General features: G+C 50.2%; 1 protein-coding gene across 4 annotated transcripts in view; it reads right to left on the minus strand.

Moving 5' to 3' along the window:
• Positions 1-13,296, minus strand: part of KLHL29 (kelch like family member 29) — a 284,614-nt gene that overhangs the window by 210,018 nt on the left and 61,300 nt on the right. The window lies entirely within an intron of this gene.

Raw genomic sequence — 13,296 nt, forward strand, 5'->3', positions numbered from 1 at the left:
TGGTTGCTACCCTAAGTGGAAGCTTGTCCCAGTCTTGGATTTCTGAGGGTGGATGATCTCACACAGGGCGGGCCCAAGATGGGGGGGGCAAGTGGGCAGCACAGCATCCCCAGGGGCAGGCACTGCTATCCCTCCCCCTCCCCCCAAACACACAGAGCCCTAATCCCCAAGGTAGAGCCATTAACATTGAATAAGGGAGGGAACAATGGCACTGCCTTCCACCTAAACCAAACCAAGAAACTCCAGAGATGGAAATAATAAGGCATTGAAGTCTTTCATCTCAGGCTGAAAAGAGAACAGGACACAAACTCTAGAATTACAAACACAAATCATTAGTTTTTTAGACAATGGGCAAGGAGACCTTGAAAAGGCAAGAGATGGGTTCCCTGGGGAGAATGTTTTTTAAAAAGATATAGATTTAATACCTAGATGGAAGAGGCTATCTATCGTGGGGAAGCAGGGCTACTGCTGCTCCCGCTTTATCACGCGGCCTACGTGAAAGCCATCCCCGCGACAGGAAGCGGCATCCTGCCCCACGAAAACGCACGGCTGTCATTACCTGGGAATCAATGTCTTTTTCTAAACGGAATATATCATTATCAATTGATTTTCCTTTTTCCTCTTAGCACCCCAGAGTCCCAGACAGCAGGGGAAAGCTTTAATGCGATACACGAAGGATCTGGACAGGTAAATAAGTTACCGCAAACTCATGCGCCCTTATGACAGGCTCCTCGCTGGTGACGCGGCTGGCCTTCCTCAGAGCCTCTCACCCTGAGCTTTTTCAGCCACCACTGACAGAGACACACGCCGGCCATATCAAATAGCCATTTTAATAGCTGAAGGTGGCAAAAATATTTTTTTTCCCAAGGATAGCGTGTTCCCTTTACATGAAGAAATAACCTCTGTGGGGGAAGCAAAGGAAGCCAAGGTCACCATTTAGTCTCGACACAGAGCCAAAGTCGTGAGTACATTTCCTCTACCAGGCACATGTGAGATGCATGGATAACGCTATGCTTTTGGCCGCAAAGTATTGACAGTATTGATGATAATCAGAATAAGATGATCGATGTATTTCTGGGAAAGACCTTTGGCAGATACAAGGTGGGGAAGAGAGAGGTCTGGGAGACAGTGGTCAGGCCATTTTTAGATCCTTGAGAAGCTCATTCATTCATTTAACCATCCATTCATTCCACAGGTAATTACTGAGTGCCTGCTATGTGTCACACTGCAGTCGGGGCCCTGGGAATACACGAGTGAACATAACAGGAAAAAAAAAATCCCAGCCTCATGGAGCTCATCTTCCTGAAGGGGTTAGAAATACAGAATAGACACCGAACTTCAGAAGTGAGGGCAAACTGTGGATCATATTAGAAGGCGGTCTGTGCTACTTAGTAGAGGAGAAATGGAGCAGAGAACGAGTGTCGGGGGATCATGGTGAAATTTAGGGGGGTGGTCCGGGTAAGCCGCACGAGAATGTGACATGTGCGCACACACAAAGGCGATCAGGGAGTGGGGCGTGCAGGTACCTGGGGGACAGCATTCTGGGCACAGGGTAGGGTCAGTGCAAATATCCTGGTGGCAGTGTGACTGTGGCCACACAAGGGAGATGCCAGCAGGAGACCAGACTAGAGAGGTGGGTGTCCAGATCATACAGGGCCTCACAGGCCACTGTGAAGGCTATTAGCTAATTAAGAGCTGCAAGATCCTGGCCGCCAAGATTTAGAGGGAGCTCTCATTCTCTTGAGACAGACCTCTCTGAGGCCAATGTCAAGTTCATGTGCTTCCTTTCTCTTTAAGCCAGGTGGCTCAACTCTCCAGGCTGTGTGGGATGAACTTGGCACAGGCCAGACAGCAGCTTCGAGGGAGGCAGGCCACCAGGCTGTCTAACTTGCTCTGATGACAAAGGCCTCCTCCTTCCTCCTTTGCAGTCCCCAGAGGCCACTTCCAGAGGAGATAACTAAAATGAGATTTTGAATAAAAATAAACCTCACGCAAAGCCAAGTTTAGTGGGACTTTTCCCTAACGTGCTTCTGAAAAGATCCTAATAAGAGCTGACACGCTAGATAACAGGCCGTGCTGGATAGCTTCTGTCTCCCCTCCAGGTGTGCTTTCCTCCCTTCTGGGCCTTGCGAGGCTCACCTGACTTGCGTGAAGGGCCTCCCTTGCGATCTGGGTAGGCTCTGGGTTCGGCTCATGCAGGCCCTGGCAGGACATTGGGGATGGGGTCCGGGGCTTTCCCTTCCTGCCTGCGGTGCCTTCCTGGGCTGGCTTTGTCCCTCCACTGAAGGTCGTGGCTGTCTCTGGCTGCCATGGGAGGGCTCCACATAGCTCCCGCTCTGGAATCCAGGAGCAGCTCCCTCCCCTGGCCCTGTAGGCTTAGATCCCTTAATGCCCCCCACGCCCATATGAGCCCTGGGGTGTCACACTGCCTACACCCTTGTGAAGAGTCCTTTCATTGAACTCTCTTCAAATCATACATTAGAATGGGTCTTTTCCTGTCAAGACCCAACACCGGATACGTTCTCAGAGATGGTTGAAAAGCAGGACTTTGGAAACAGAGGTGAATTAGAATTCCAGTGCTTCACCTTACTCTTCTGACATGGCAAAGTTATTTAATTCCTATGAACCTGCCTTTCCCATTCTTAAAACTAGAGAAACGGGTGCATAATCCTCCCCTCGTGCTCAGCACCAACGTCTTAGTACTGGTTCCACTACTCTGGGCCCCAGGGCAAGGTGCAGCCCCCTCATGCTGTCTTTGCCCACCCCAGCCAGAAGCTCCTCCTTTGAGGGGTTTCTAAGTGTCCTCAGCTCACACTGGTGTTAGTTCATAGCTCAATGATTCTGTTTATTTCCTCTTCTTGCACTTCTTCCTTCTACCCAACCTCTACTCCTGGCTGTCAAATCCTGGGCATCCTGAGAACAGACATTATTATCTTAACGTTTAATCTCTGCTCCACTGTGCCCCCTTACATGGTGCTATATAATAGACACTACACTCATTACTCTTTCTTCTTAGGAGGCCTAGAAGCTACATCCAGGTACCTAAACCCCTTCGACTTTCATGAGATGCATGGTATTTCAAGTGATTTTAAATTAAATGACTAGAAACCGGTATCTAGTAATAACTTTGTTCCCAAGTTAACCCTGTAAAAGCTTACGTTTCAAAGATCACGGGCTGGGAAAATGAGTCTCAGGAACAAACCCAGGAGGTCACAGGGAGACAGGTAAGGTTTCCATTTCTGGGTGAGGGGAAGGCACGACTTCAGGACTTGACTTTTGACATCTCTGGTCAAACGGACCCTCTCTGTTCTCAAGCAACCTGAGCGATGCTAACTGAGTTTGACAGAGCATAAAGGCCAATGTGAAAGCAAGACCCTCCAACGAGCTGTTGGGGCTAAGTAGCTGCCTCAACGCTAGGAGTTCTTAAACGTTAAACTCGAAGAGATTTTTGAAAGCCATGCAAAGTCTCAGTCTATAAATAAAAATGGTGCCTGACATGAACCAAATTGATAGCCAAGAGAATTATAAACAAGGGCCCCAGGATTTTTTCACTTCCTTATAAAAGAGACCAATCTGGGGGGGGAGAGAAGCTGCCCTAAGATAGGAGAACCCAATTAGGGACTCTCCTGTTTGACTAGGATCACAGAGCGGCCCTGCCTGGGTCCTGACCACACTACCCAATTACGGCCCCAGCACTGAGTCGCTCACCACCCCTCCACCTGCTGGGAAATGAGGATTCTTTCTTCTTTAGAAGGAAAAAAGCAAATAACCTGCAGGCTGAAAACTGCAGTGAGGGAACCAGCTCCCACCCCGCCCTCTGCAGCAGCCCTGGCACACGGTGCAAGGGTCCGTTCTGAATGTATCCTGCAGGGGCAGCTCTCATTCACACTCTTTCAAGGAGAGAGAGAAACAGGCCATCCGTTAATACTATCAACCATGGGTTCACCAAAGCCTGTGGGCACCTTGCCAAGCCCAAAATAAACTCTCAGGAGGTTTATCCATCAGCTTCATGACAGATCATGGGCCAAGGGGTCTGGAAAGCAGTGCTTTTAACAGGGGAGAAGGAAGACGCAACGACGGAGTAGCTCACGAGAGCCCACCCAGCAATGCAGAAATTTCCTCTTTCCATTAAGGAGCCCGAATTGGCCACTGATGAGATCCATTACTTATTCTCAATGTTAGGAATGCAGTGCTTGGCAAGCTTTGTGTGGGCATGCACTCTGCAAAAAAAATAAATAAATAAAAAATAAAACCAACAAAAAAACTTCAGAGGCCACGACTCCTGGTTGAGATGTAACAGCATTTTCATCCCGTTCCAAGTTCACTAAGCCTAAGTCTTTCAGGTTTTCTCGTTTACCTCTCCTACCCAGTTGGTGAGGTGATTACTGTTATTTCCATTTTACAGATGAAGAAAAGGAAGCTTGTGGGAAATAACAACTGCCCCAAGTTACAGGGCAAATAATGAGGGAAGGAGGTAGAACTGGAAATCCGGATTCGTGTCTCCCATCCCATGCCTTGCTCCAAATTACTGCCCCCCTTGTTCCTGGGCCCCCAGCGACGAGGAGATTGGAGTTGTCTGTGTTCACTCTGGATCACCACCCCCAGTCTGGGATGAATAGAAGTAGAGGTGTCAGCAGAGGTCCTCATTCCAATCAGCTCTGGGTGAGCCCAAACCAACCCTGTGACCCATGGGCTGCTTCTCCCCAACCTCCGCTGCCTGCTCCTCGAAGCCCTCCCCATGTTGGCCTGTGGGGTGGTGATCAGGTTCCCAGGTGTCCCCTCACTGGCGCTGACCTTCCCACAACAGACCGCCCCCCCGCATCTACCCACAAAACCTGTGGGCAGCAAGGCAGCTCGTGGCTTCTCCATTACTATCAACCTTTTTTCATTATCAGCCACCCCCAGGACAACATTTTAATTTAATTTAATTTTTTTCTAATGAAAGGAATCCAGTGCTAAGGAGTACGATTTTGTGGGGTAGGGAGGAGTGTTGGAGGGCCATGAACCGTTTTGTAACCTCTAAGGGCTTTGGCACCCTTCCCCACTCAGGAATCAGTATGCACTTCCCACAATGCGTTAATTGATTGACTTTCCCCAAATCCGCTACTTCTGGACCGTATCTAAGGGCACAGCAGTATCACCTCCCTGTCCTTAACCCTCCAATTCCTCCTCCTCCCTCCAGCCCCCACCACACACAGCACCGTTCAGACCAGTGAGCATCGTGACCTGTCCTCTCCAATCTCCACTAATGCTGTCTGGACCCCGGCCTCCCCACCCCTCCCCTGGACCACAGCAGCAGCCCCCCAAGTGGCCCCTCTGCAGCCAGAGGGGTTGTGGTCATTCCCAGTACGGGTCACCGCACTTCCTGCCCCAAATCCCTCCATGACATGGGCCCCAGAGAATTCAGGCGACCGGACTCTTTCTGGTGTCCTGCACTGTCCTGGCCTCCTGTCCCTCAGACATGCCCAGCTCTCCTCTGTTTCAGTGGCCATGAGCCACCCACACCCCCTCAGCACCCCGTCCCTCCTGCCTCCTCCCCTTTTCCCCCTGATAACTCCTCCCCAGAAGTTCTTCCCTACTCCCTGAGTACAGACACTCGAGAGGCCAATTGCTGGAGAATGTCAAGATAAGGACATGCGTGCCACCCACAGAGGCTTCTTGGTGGCCGTCTCCGGGCTGCTCTCACCTCCTTTGGACAAGGAGACCGGGCCAATGAAGAAAACGCAGGCTGACTGGAACCTGAGTTATGCCAAGACTCTGCCAGAAACCCAGACCGAAACATGCCAGAAAACCCCTGCAACTCAGCACCCCTCTCCAAAAAAAGCCATTTGGTTGTCACACAGCAGAGTCCTCCTCAGCAGTCAAATGAACCAGGACTCGCCCGGTTCAGCCCCCCATGTAGGGTCGTTACAGGCACCCCGCACCCCGGGTACCACAGACTGGCTTCACAGCAGAGCCGGAGCTGGCATGGCCCTTGCATGTTTGGAAGGAAGACTGTAAGGGGCACGGTGGCCCCAACAGCCTGCCAGGCCCATGGGGACACTGAAGTGTCGATAGAGTGTGCAGCAGCTGGCACGTAGTAGATGCTCAGCAAAGCTCTGTTGCAGGAAGGAAAATGCCTGCAAGATGACTCCTTTTTGACAATGTTGCTTCGAACATCTGGAAGTCCACACCACAGTTTCATGAGCGGAATATAAATCACTTAAAAAAAATATCAGACATTGCTTCCAGATTTTGCTCGTACAAGCAGGCCTGTATCCTCCCTTTAAATTGCAATAATTCCTTCCCAGATGTTGCTTCTCCTTCAGACCCATAAATTGAAGGTTTTCATGATGACACTCCCCATTTGCTGGTGCTGTGGGCTCTCTGGAGTGTTTCTGCATTTCCTTTAGAGTGCCATGCGGACCCCGGGAGAGGCAGGGCAGGTGCTGATGTCCCGAATTATGGCCAGCTGCCCATGCTACCGGGCTGGAGAGTGGTGGGTGTCGGTTTCCTTCTCCTTCCTCCTCCCCAGAGCCTTCCAGGTCTCAGTGTGGGGTGGGCATCTGTGGATGCCCCATGTTGGCCAGAGTGACATTGCCCACCTCACCGTCTGACTCAGCTGGGAACAAGGCTCCTGCCTTGGCTCTCCCTGGCACTGCAGGGGCCAGGCCAGAATATTTCAACAGGATTCGTCTAGAGTCTTGGGGACTCAAACGCAACCGGAGGCCCAGAGGTGGGTGAGAACTGTGGAAAGAGGGAGTGGTCTGGGGCCAGGCAGGATGGCTCCCGGCTGTTCTGCAGGGGGCCCATCCCATTAGCTCAGTGGTGTGGCCCCATTTTAGCATCCAGCACAGAGGAAATCAGGCCCAGGCAAAAGAGGACAGTTTCAGCCTTGACCATTCTTCCTCTTCCTCCCTCCTCCCCAACAACTGGCAAACCAAACTCGAGCCTGAGCGAAGATATTGTATGGCTTCCACGCCCTCTTCCCACTCTCCTCTGAACCAAGCCTACAAGGCTTGAAAAAACCCCTTCCTGCCCCACCCAGTAAAAAGCTGTTTTATTTGAATGGATCTGAGCCTGTTCCATATTCTCAGAGAAAAAAAAATTGTGAAAGAAAAGCCTTTGGAGATTACAGTACTTTTTTACCCAGATATGATGAGTTATCCATTTAAAAATAAAGCCCAGACAAGCATGTTTCCCCATACCCAGGCAGAAAGCAGTCATTCCCAGGAATTTCTGTGAGTTCTCTGTTTTTCTTGGCCAATATAGAAACAGCCTAGGAACTGAAAATAGAGTTAGAAGCTAATTCAGTTTTCCTGATCTCTACCAGCATGTGCAGGCAAGCGCCTTGATTGTACCATGGCATCTGGGAAAAAGGACGGAGCCACGGCTACCAACTTCATCGCCTTGCTGCAAACTGACCCAGTAGCCCGAGTCGGGCCAGAGCCCCGGGGAAGTCGATATGAATGCACCAAATCTCTGAGCTTCAGGCTGGCACGGCTCAGTTCCCCGATACAGGCAGGAAACCAAAGGGAAAGGAAGGTGAGTGACAAGCTCAAGGTCATAGAGCTGAGGAGCAGGAGAGCGAGGAAGACAGCACTGGCTTCCTGACCCCTGGCTGCTGTTCTGTCTTTCACCCTATCATCTCCCTGCAACTGAAGATTCCAGGAAAGTCCCTGGGAAGGTTAAACAAGTTATCACAGCCCAGCCTTCCTTCCTGTAGAAAGTCCCCATTTTTTTCTCTCCTCTCCAGCGAGCAGTAAATCAAATATTTCTTGCCGCATTACTTCTCAAGCTCAATGTTTCGAAATCCAAAGACATCTATAAATAATACATACTCATTTATATGTATGTTTAAGAGATAAAAAAAAAAAGCCGTAACAAAAATACCTGTAGATTCTTCTGAATACTAATAACCTCCTCAAAACCCAGTGGAAGCACATGGACAACGGACACAGGTAACCGACCACACAACCGAATTTCCCCCCACCGGTCTGGCCCCCGCCCAGGAAGGGGAGCCTTCTCCCGAACCCACTGCATTCACTGCTTCCCTCCCACGGTCACACTTAGCGGTCTGCTGCTTCTTTTACACGTGGGACTGTGTGTTTCTTTCCTCTTCCATTTTATATGGAACATTTAGCAATGAAGTAACAAATAAAAATACTACATATTATCTAGAATTCATATAAAATTATAGTTGGCATGAACGCAGCTAAAGGTTGATAAAAAGAAACACATAGATTCTTCTTAAAGGCTTATTTATGGTTTATTACACATCACACGCATCTCACTCCATTGAGACAATTTAGAAGTTGATGTGGTTCTCTCTGTCACAAGCCAGCATGGCAAAGGTTCTGTGTCGCGAGAACGCTTTCCTCAGGAAGGTGAGGCACCCACCTTGTCATCACCCCAGGTGACGGAAATGGCACAGAGTCCATCTGCACTCACCTTAATCTTTGAAAGAAGGGGGTTTCTGTACTTTTCCTTTCCCCAAAGGGTGCACTCTCGGCTTTTTCTAGCTACCCCATCCTCCACCCTGCTGGGCGTCTCTGGTCTGCACTCTGACTTAGGAGGAGGCTGGAATGAATGCCATCGGGTCTCAGATGGATGTTCAGGCTGGCTAGGAGCTGGCAGAGTTGGCGCCCGTCCCATCCCACACTCGCAGGCACAAATACAGTGTATAGACAAGAGCGGAGCAGACTTTCTGGGCACATTCGACACCCCAAAATGGAGTCACCATCAGCCATGAACAGTTATGTCAAGAGCTTTGTTAAGACTGAGGTCTTAACAGCGTATAACAGGAACGCCCGTAAGAGGGGCCTGGAATGCCCCAAACCACAAGTGTGGACACTTGGATAAGGACTCCGTCTGGACACTGGTATGAGTGGGACCTCCACCCTGTAAGAACCCAGAGCTCCGACCACCCGGCACTCAAGCTCGGCTGCACCTCGTGTCACACTCGGAGGCCGGCTGGACTTCTACTCCACCAGATGGATGTGTGCTGCCACCTGGCTTGAGACCGATGCCGGCCTCTCCATCTGCGGATGTGCCAGTGACCAGGACTGGGAGCCAGACTCTCACTCTGCTCACTTCTATGGCATAAGCTCTCTCTCTCTCTCTCTCTCTCTGTGCATCCTGCGTGTGACTCTACTGGCTCATTGGGGAGGTCTCCCCTAATGAACCTGGTGTTATAGGAAGACACAGACATGTGCGGCTCCTTTCGGGGACACGTCCTTGCTCACGCACGACTCACAGGATGGCACCTGGCTGCAGATCCGTGAGCGCTGAGTTCACTATGCTAGCAGGACCTGATGGTGGCCAGAGGAGGGGAGCTCCCGGCTGCAGGGGGCTCCATGTCAGGGCTTCATCTAGTTCTGGGAGATGCCAGCGTCTGAAAGGACACATTCAGAGTGTCCAGCGTCCTAGTCTGGCTTTGCCTCCAAAGCGGACCTAAAACATGGACTTGGATGCAAGGATTTTTACTTAGGGGTGGTGAATGGTTGATCCAAGGAAGCAGTGAAAGAACAGGGATTTGGGATAGGACAGGAGACAAGCCAATCAAGGGTGCATTCTTGAGTAGGATGCCGCTGTGGGCAACGGGGGCTTAATCCTGCAGTGGCCCTGCAGGTGAGGAAGGAAGCTGGGGTGTTTATTCATCACTCCTCCCTCTCCTTAGTTGATGGGTGCTTTGGGATACCGATCCCCTGTACCTCCAGCCTGCCGCCTTGGTGGGCTGGGCATCCTCACGTAGAGAGGGGCAGGACGTGGCAGGGGCTGGACACCGGGAGCCTCTGTGACGGCAGGTGGGTGGGGCTCCCCTCAGCACCTGGCCTCTGCCGGGGACTGCAGCCTCGGCACCTGTTTGGGTGCCTTGGTTCCTGGGACCCCGCCTTTGGAGTGAGCCAGAGACACACAGCGCCTGCCACAGTGGCAGACCTTGAGTTTGCTCGCCCCCACAGTACATGCCGTGTCAAATGTGTTCGTAATGGGATCATCTGCTACCTGTCGGCCGCGCAGCAACCATGTATGAAAAATAACACTGAGGAGCAAATTAAGCGATCTGTCTGCCAGCAGCCTGTTGAGATGAGGAAGGGCTGCTGTTGACAAATCTATTAAAATTATATATAAATTATCTAAGAGCACATAGATACATGTTCAGAATGAGGACATTTTTCATGGGCATATTAAATACAGCCCAGATTAAATCATCTTGTCTCCCTTGAATGGGGTAATAATAATTAAGAGAAGAGGTGGGAGAAATAAATCATACCCATTACCTTCCTGATTAAAAAAAAAGTTCAGGATTTTCATTTTTCAGAATGATGATGCCTGAAAACACCGAGACTTCTGAGTGCTGCACCAAAATGAGTCACAGGATGGCGGGGTCCACAGAGGCCCCGGTGCCAGCAGGACGGGAAGGAGGGTGTTGGGAGGCCAGGTGTGTGTCTCTTTGAAGCAGAACCTAGACAAGGGTTTCATGCAAGTAGCTTATTTGGTGCATGATCCCAGAAAGCTCCAGCAGGAGAGTGAAGAAGTGAGGCAGGGAAGCAAAGGAAGCCCACACAGACTTCCCTAAAGGAACAGGTCGCCACTGAGGACACCAGGGACAGTCCCACTGGGGCCTCTGGACCGAGAGGGGCATGTCTCAGAGTCGTCCCACCTGAGGTGTGCGGAAGCCGGCGTACTTGGCATTCCCCCATTCTCATCTGCTGAGAGCTGCTGCCAGGCCATAAACTCCCTGGCACGTCAGGCCCACCCCCACCGGTCAGCAAAGGCTCCAGGGACCCTGGGCTGGGAGGACTCCGGGGAAGCGAGCCTCCAACATGGACAAACACATTGGGCTGGAAACTCATAACATCTGATTACTTGGATGGAATTCAATTTGCCATTTTCAAACGTCTAACCGAAACAGACTACCCCCTACCCCCATGTAATCGCTGAATAATATTATAATCATTTCGCATGGAAATTGCATTATTTCCCTGATGGAAGCATAAGCTTGAAACCTCTCAGGGCTTTACCCGCTACATTACTTTTCAGAGTATAAAGTAGCAGGTTCCAATTATCTGGAAAAAAAAATTTAAAACAGTAACAACACAGTATACAGTGTGATCCAAACGGAGAGAACACACAGTTTCCAGGACAGGCACCTTGATTAGTGACTGCAACTGTTAAACACATTTCAGGTAATACACTGATAATGGACATTAATAGTAGCAATAGTGCTGAACTGCTGGGATATAATCATTTCTGATTATGTTACTACTTCCCTTTGTGAAGCATAGTGCATATTTCCGAACGGCTCTGTGCTCATTAAACTACACAATAGCCCAGCGGCAGGTTGTGGCAGAAAAGTGGCCAAAAGGGGCTCGGAACTCCTGGTGTCTGGCAAGTGGGGAAAGGTGATGGCCAGAGCTATTGAGGGGCCCGGAAGACCCAGCACATCCTCTGGGGTCTGATCCCCGTGGAGACCTGTGCCTATTACATTCACGGCCACTGGCCCCCGACAGGCAGTAAAGCAACGCTCATCTGCACAAGGTAAGAAGCTGTTGGGTTTGAAAGAATTTGGTAAGTTAAACATTTGTATCTATGCCCAAATACATGGCATCTTTCCCCCTCACTTCCCATCATTCCTAAGAAAAAAAAGGGTGTTGCCTTATTTTCAGTCTGTCCAATATATCAATTGATAACTCTACATCAGTAAAAAGACTCGTTTTATAGTGTATTCTCCTACCTAATTCTGTTAACACAGATGTAGTAATTATTCTTGGGGTTATGGCGTCATAATTTCAGAAGTTTTTGTGAGTAACACCTTTCAAGGTCATTTGAAAAAGAAATCCAACGTTGGTTAATTGTTGCAAGAGATTGTGATTATTCGCCTATCTGGAAAACGAAAACAAAAACAAAAACAAAAACTGCCTCAACTTATGAGAGTTGAGGCCCGTGGCTTGGGATGAAATTTTAAAGGAAGGTGTAATCCCCAGACTCAAAAGGTGCCATCTCTTGAAAACTTGGATGGAAATGAGGATCATCTGCTCTGGAAAACTTGTCAAAAGCCACTCTAGTAATAAAAGAATACACTGGGAGTGAAACGCACACAAGAATCAAAACTGCACATGACAGGTATAATGACCTGTAAAATATATACGTGAAAAAAGGAGTTTTTTAAAGTTCATATTTTAATGAAATATTTTAAGTTAACAGTTTCCTCTATAGTCTAAAAAATTTTGTATATTTAGGTTGGCTAAAAAATTCTTTTGGAGACCTTTTCTTTGGGAACACGGGGACCTGCCTTATATTTGGACATGAAGTTAGGTTTTTTTAGCATGGCAGGTGGGCAGTCACCATCCTGGCAAAAGGCCAGCTCCACCCACAAGCCAAAGACACTAGGGACACTACAGGTCTTCGGTCCAAAGATCCCTCTGTTGCGAAGATGCAAAACTGAAGCTCAGAGAACTGTCTGTCCTACCGCGGAACCCTTAAAGGAAGAAGCGAAACCTAGAATAAAGCAGAGGCATAGGAACGTGGCCTCGCCCATGCACACCCCACACGACTGGGGGTGGGGCTGGGGCTGGGGCCGCTCATCTGTCAGCTGGGGATAGTCTGGGGCTGTGCACTCACAGACCATACCCCAACCTCAAGGAGCACACCTGAGCGGGGTAATCCAGCCACCACCTGTGGTGGGTTATGCTGGGGCACTGTGATACTTGCCTGCCCTTTAGGAGGGTTTTCCCACGGGGTCACAGACAAGTTTGCCTTCCCTAAACTCTGCCGGAACCCTGCCACTGCCCCAAACAGGGAGACACATATCTTTAAAAGCGTACATAAAAGTGAAAATGCGTGTCCGATCTTCTTCGCACGAGGGATGAGCACTGCTGAAATGTGCCGGGTGGGATTCATCCCCTGGTCTCCCCTCAGCCTACCACCCTCGGCCTCCCTGAGCTTCAACAATCTCTTCCCGCTCTGGCCTGGAGCAGTCTCTCCCAGTGGCAGGCCCTGGGCTCCTGTCTGTCCTGGGCCAGAGGCCGGCACACCGGCCCACCTTCCTAGTGGGAGGAGGCGTCCCTGTAATGAAATGCTGGGAAGAAGGGTCTGCGTTGGCTAATGATGTGGCTTTGGGCCCTGAGGCCTGCTTGCTAAATTTTACTGGGAAGGCTGCAGGCCTTCGGAGCAGCTGCGGGAACCACGGGAACTCGGGAATGTAAGCTGAGACCCCGTAGAGGCTCGAGTCTCCCTCCAGAGCCCAGATGCAAAGGGGGAGACGGAAAGAACCACCAGGTGGTCTCACGCTTGTTTAGAAGCCCTGTTTCCAGT

This window comes from Desmodus rotundus, chromosome 5 (genome assembly GCF_022682495.2).
Source record: "Desmodus rotundus isolate HL8 chromosome 5, HLdesRot8A.1, whole genome shotgun sequence".
In the NCBI taxonomy this organism is placed as follows: Eukaryota; Metazoa; Chordata; class Mammalia; order Chiroptera; family Phyllostomidae; genus Desmodus; species Desmodus rotundus.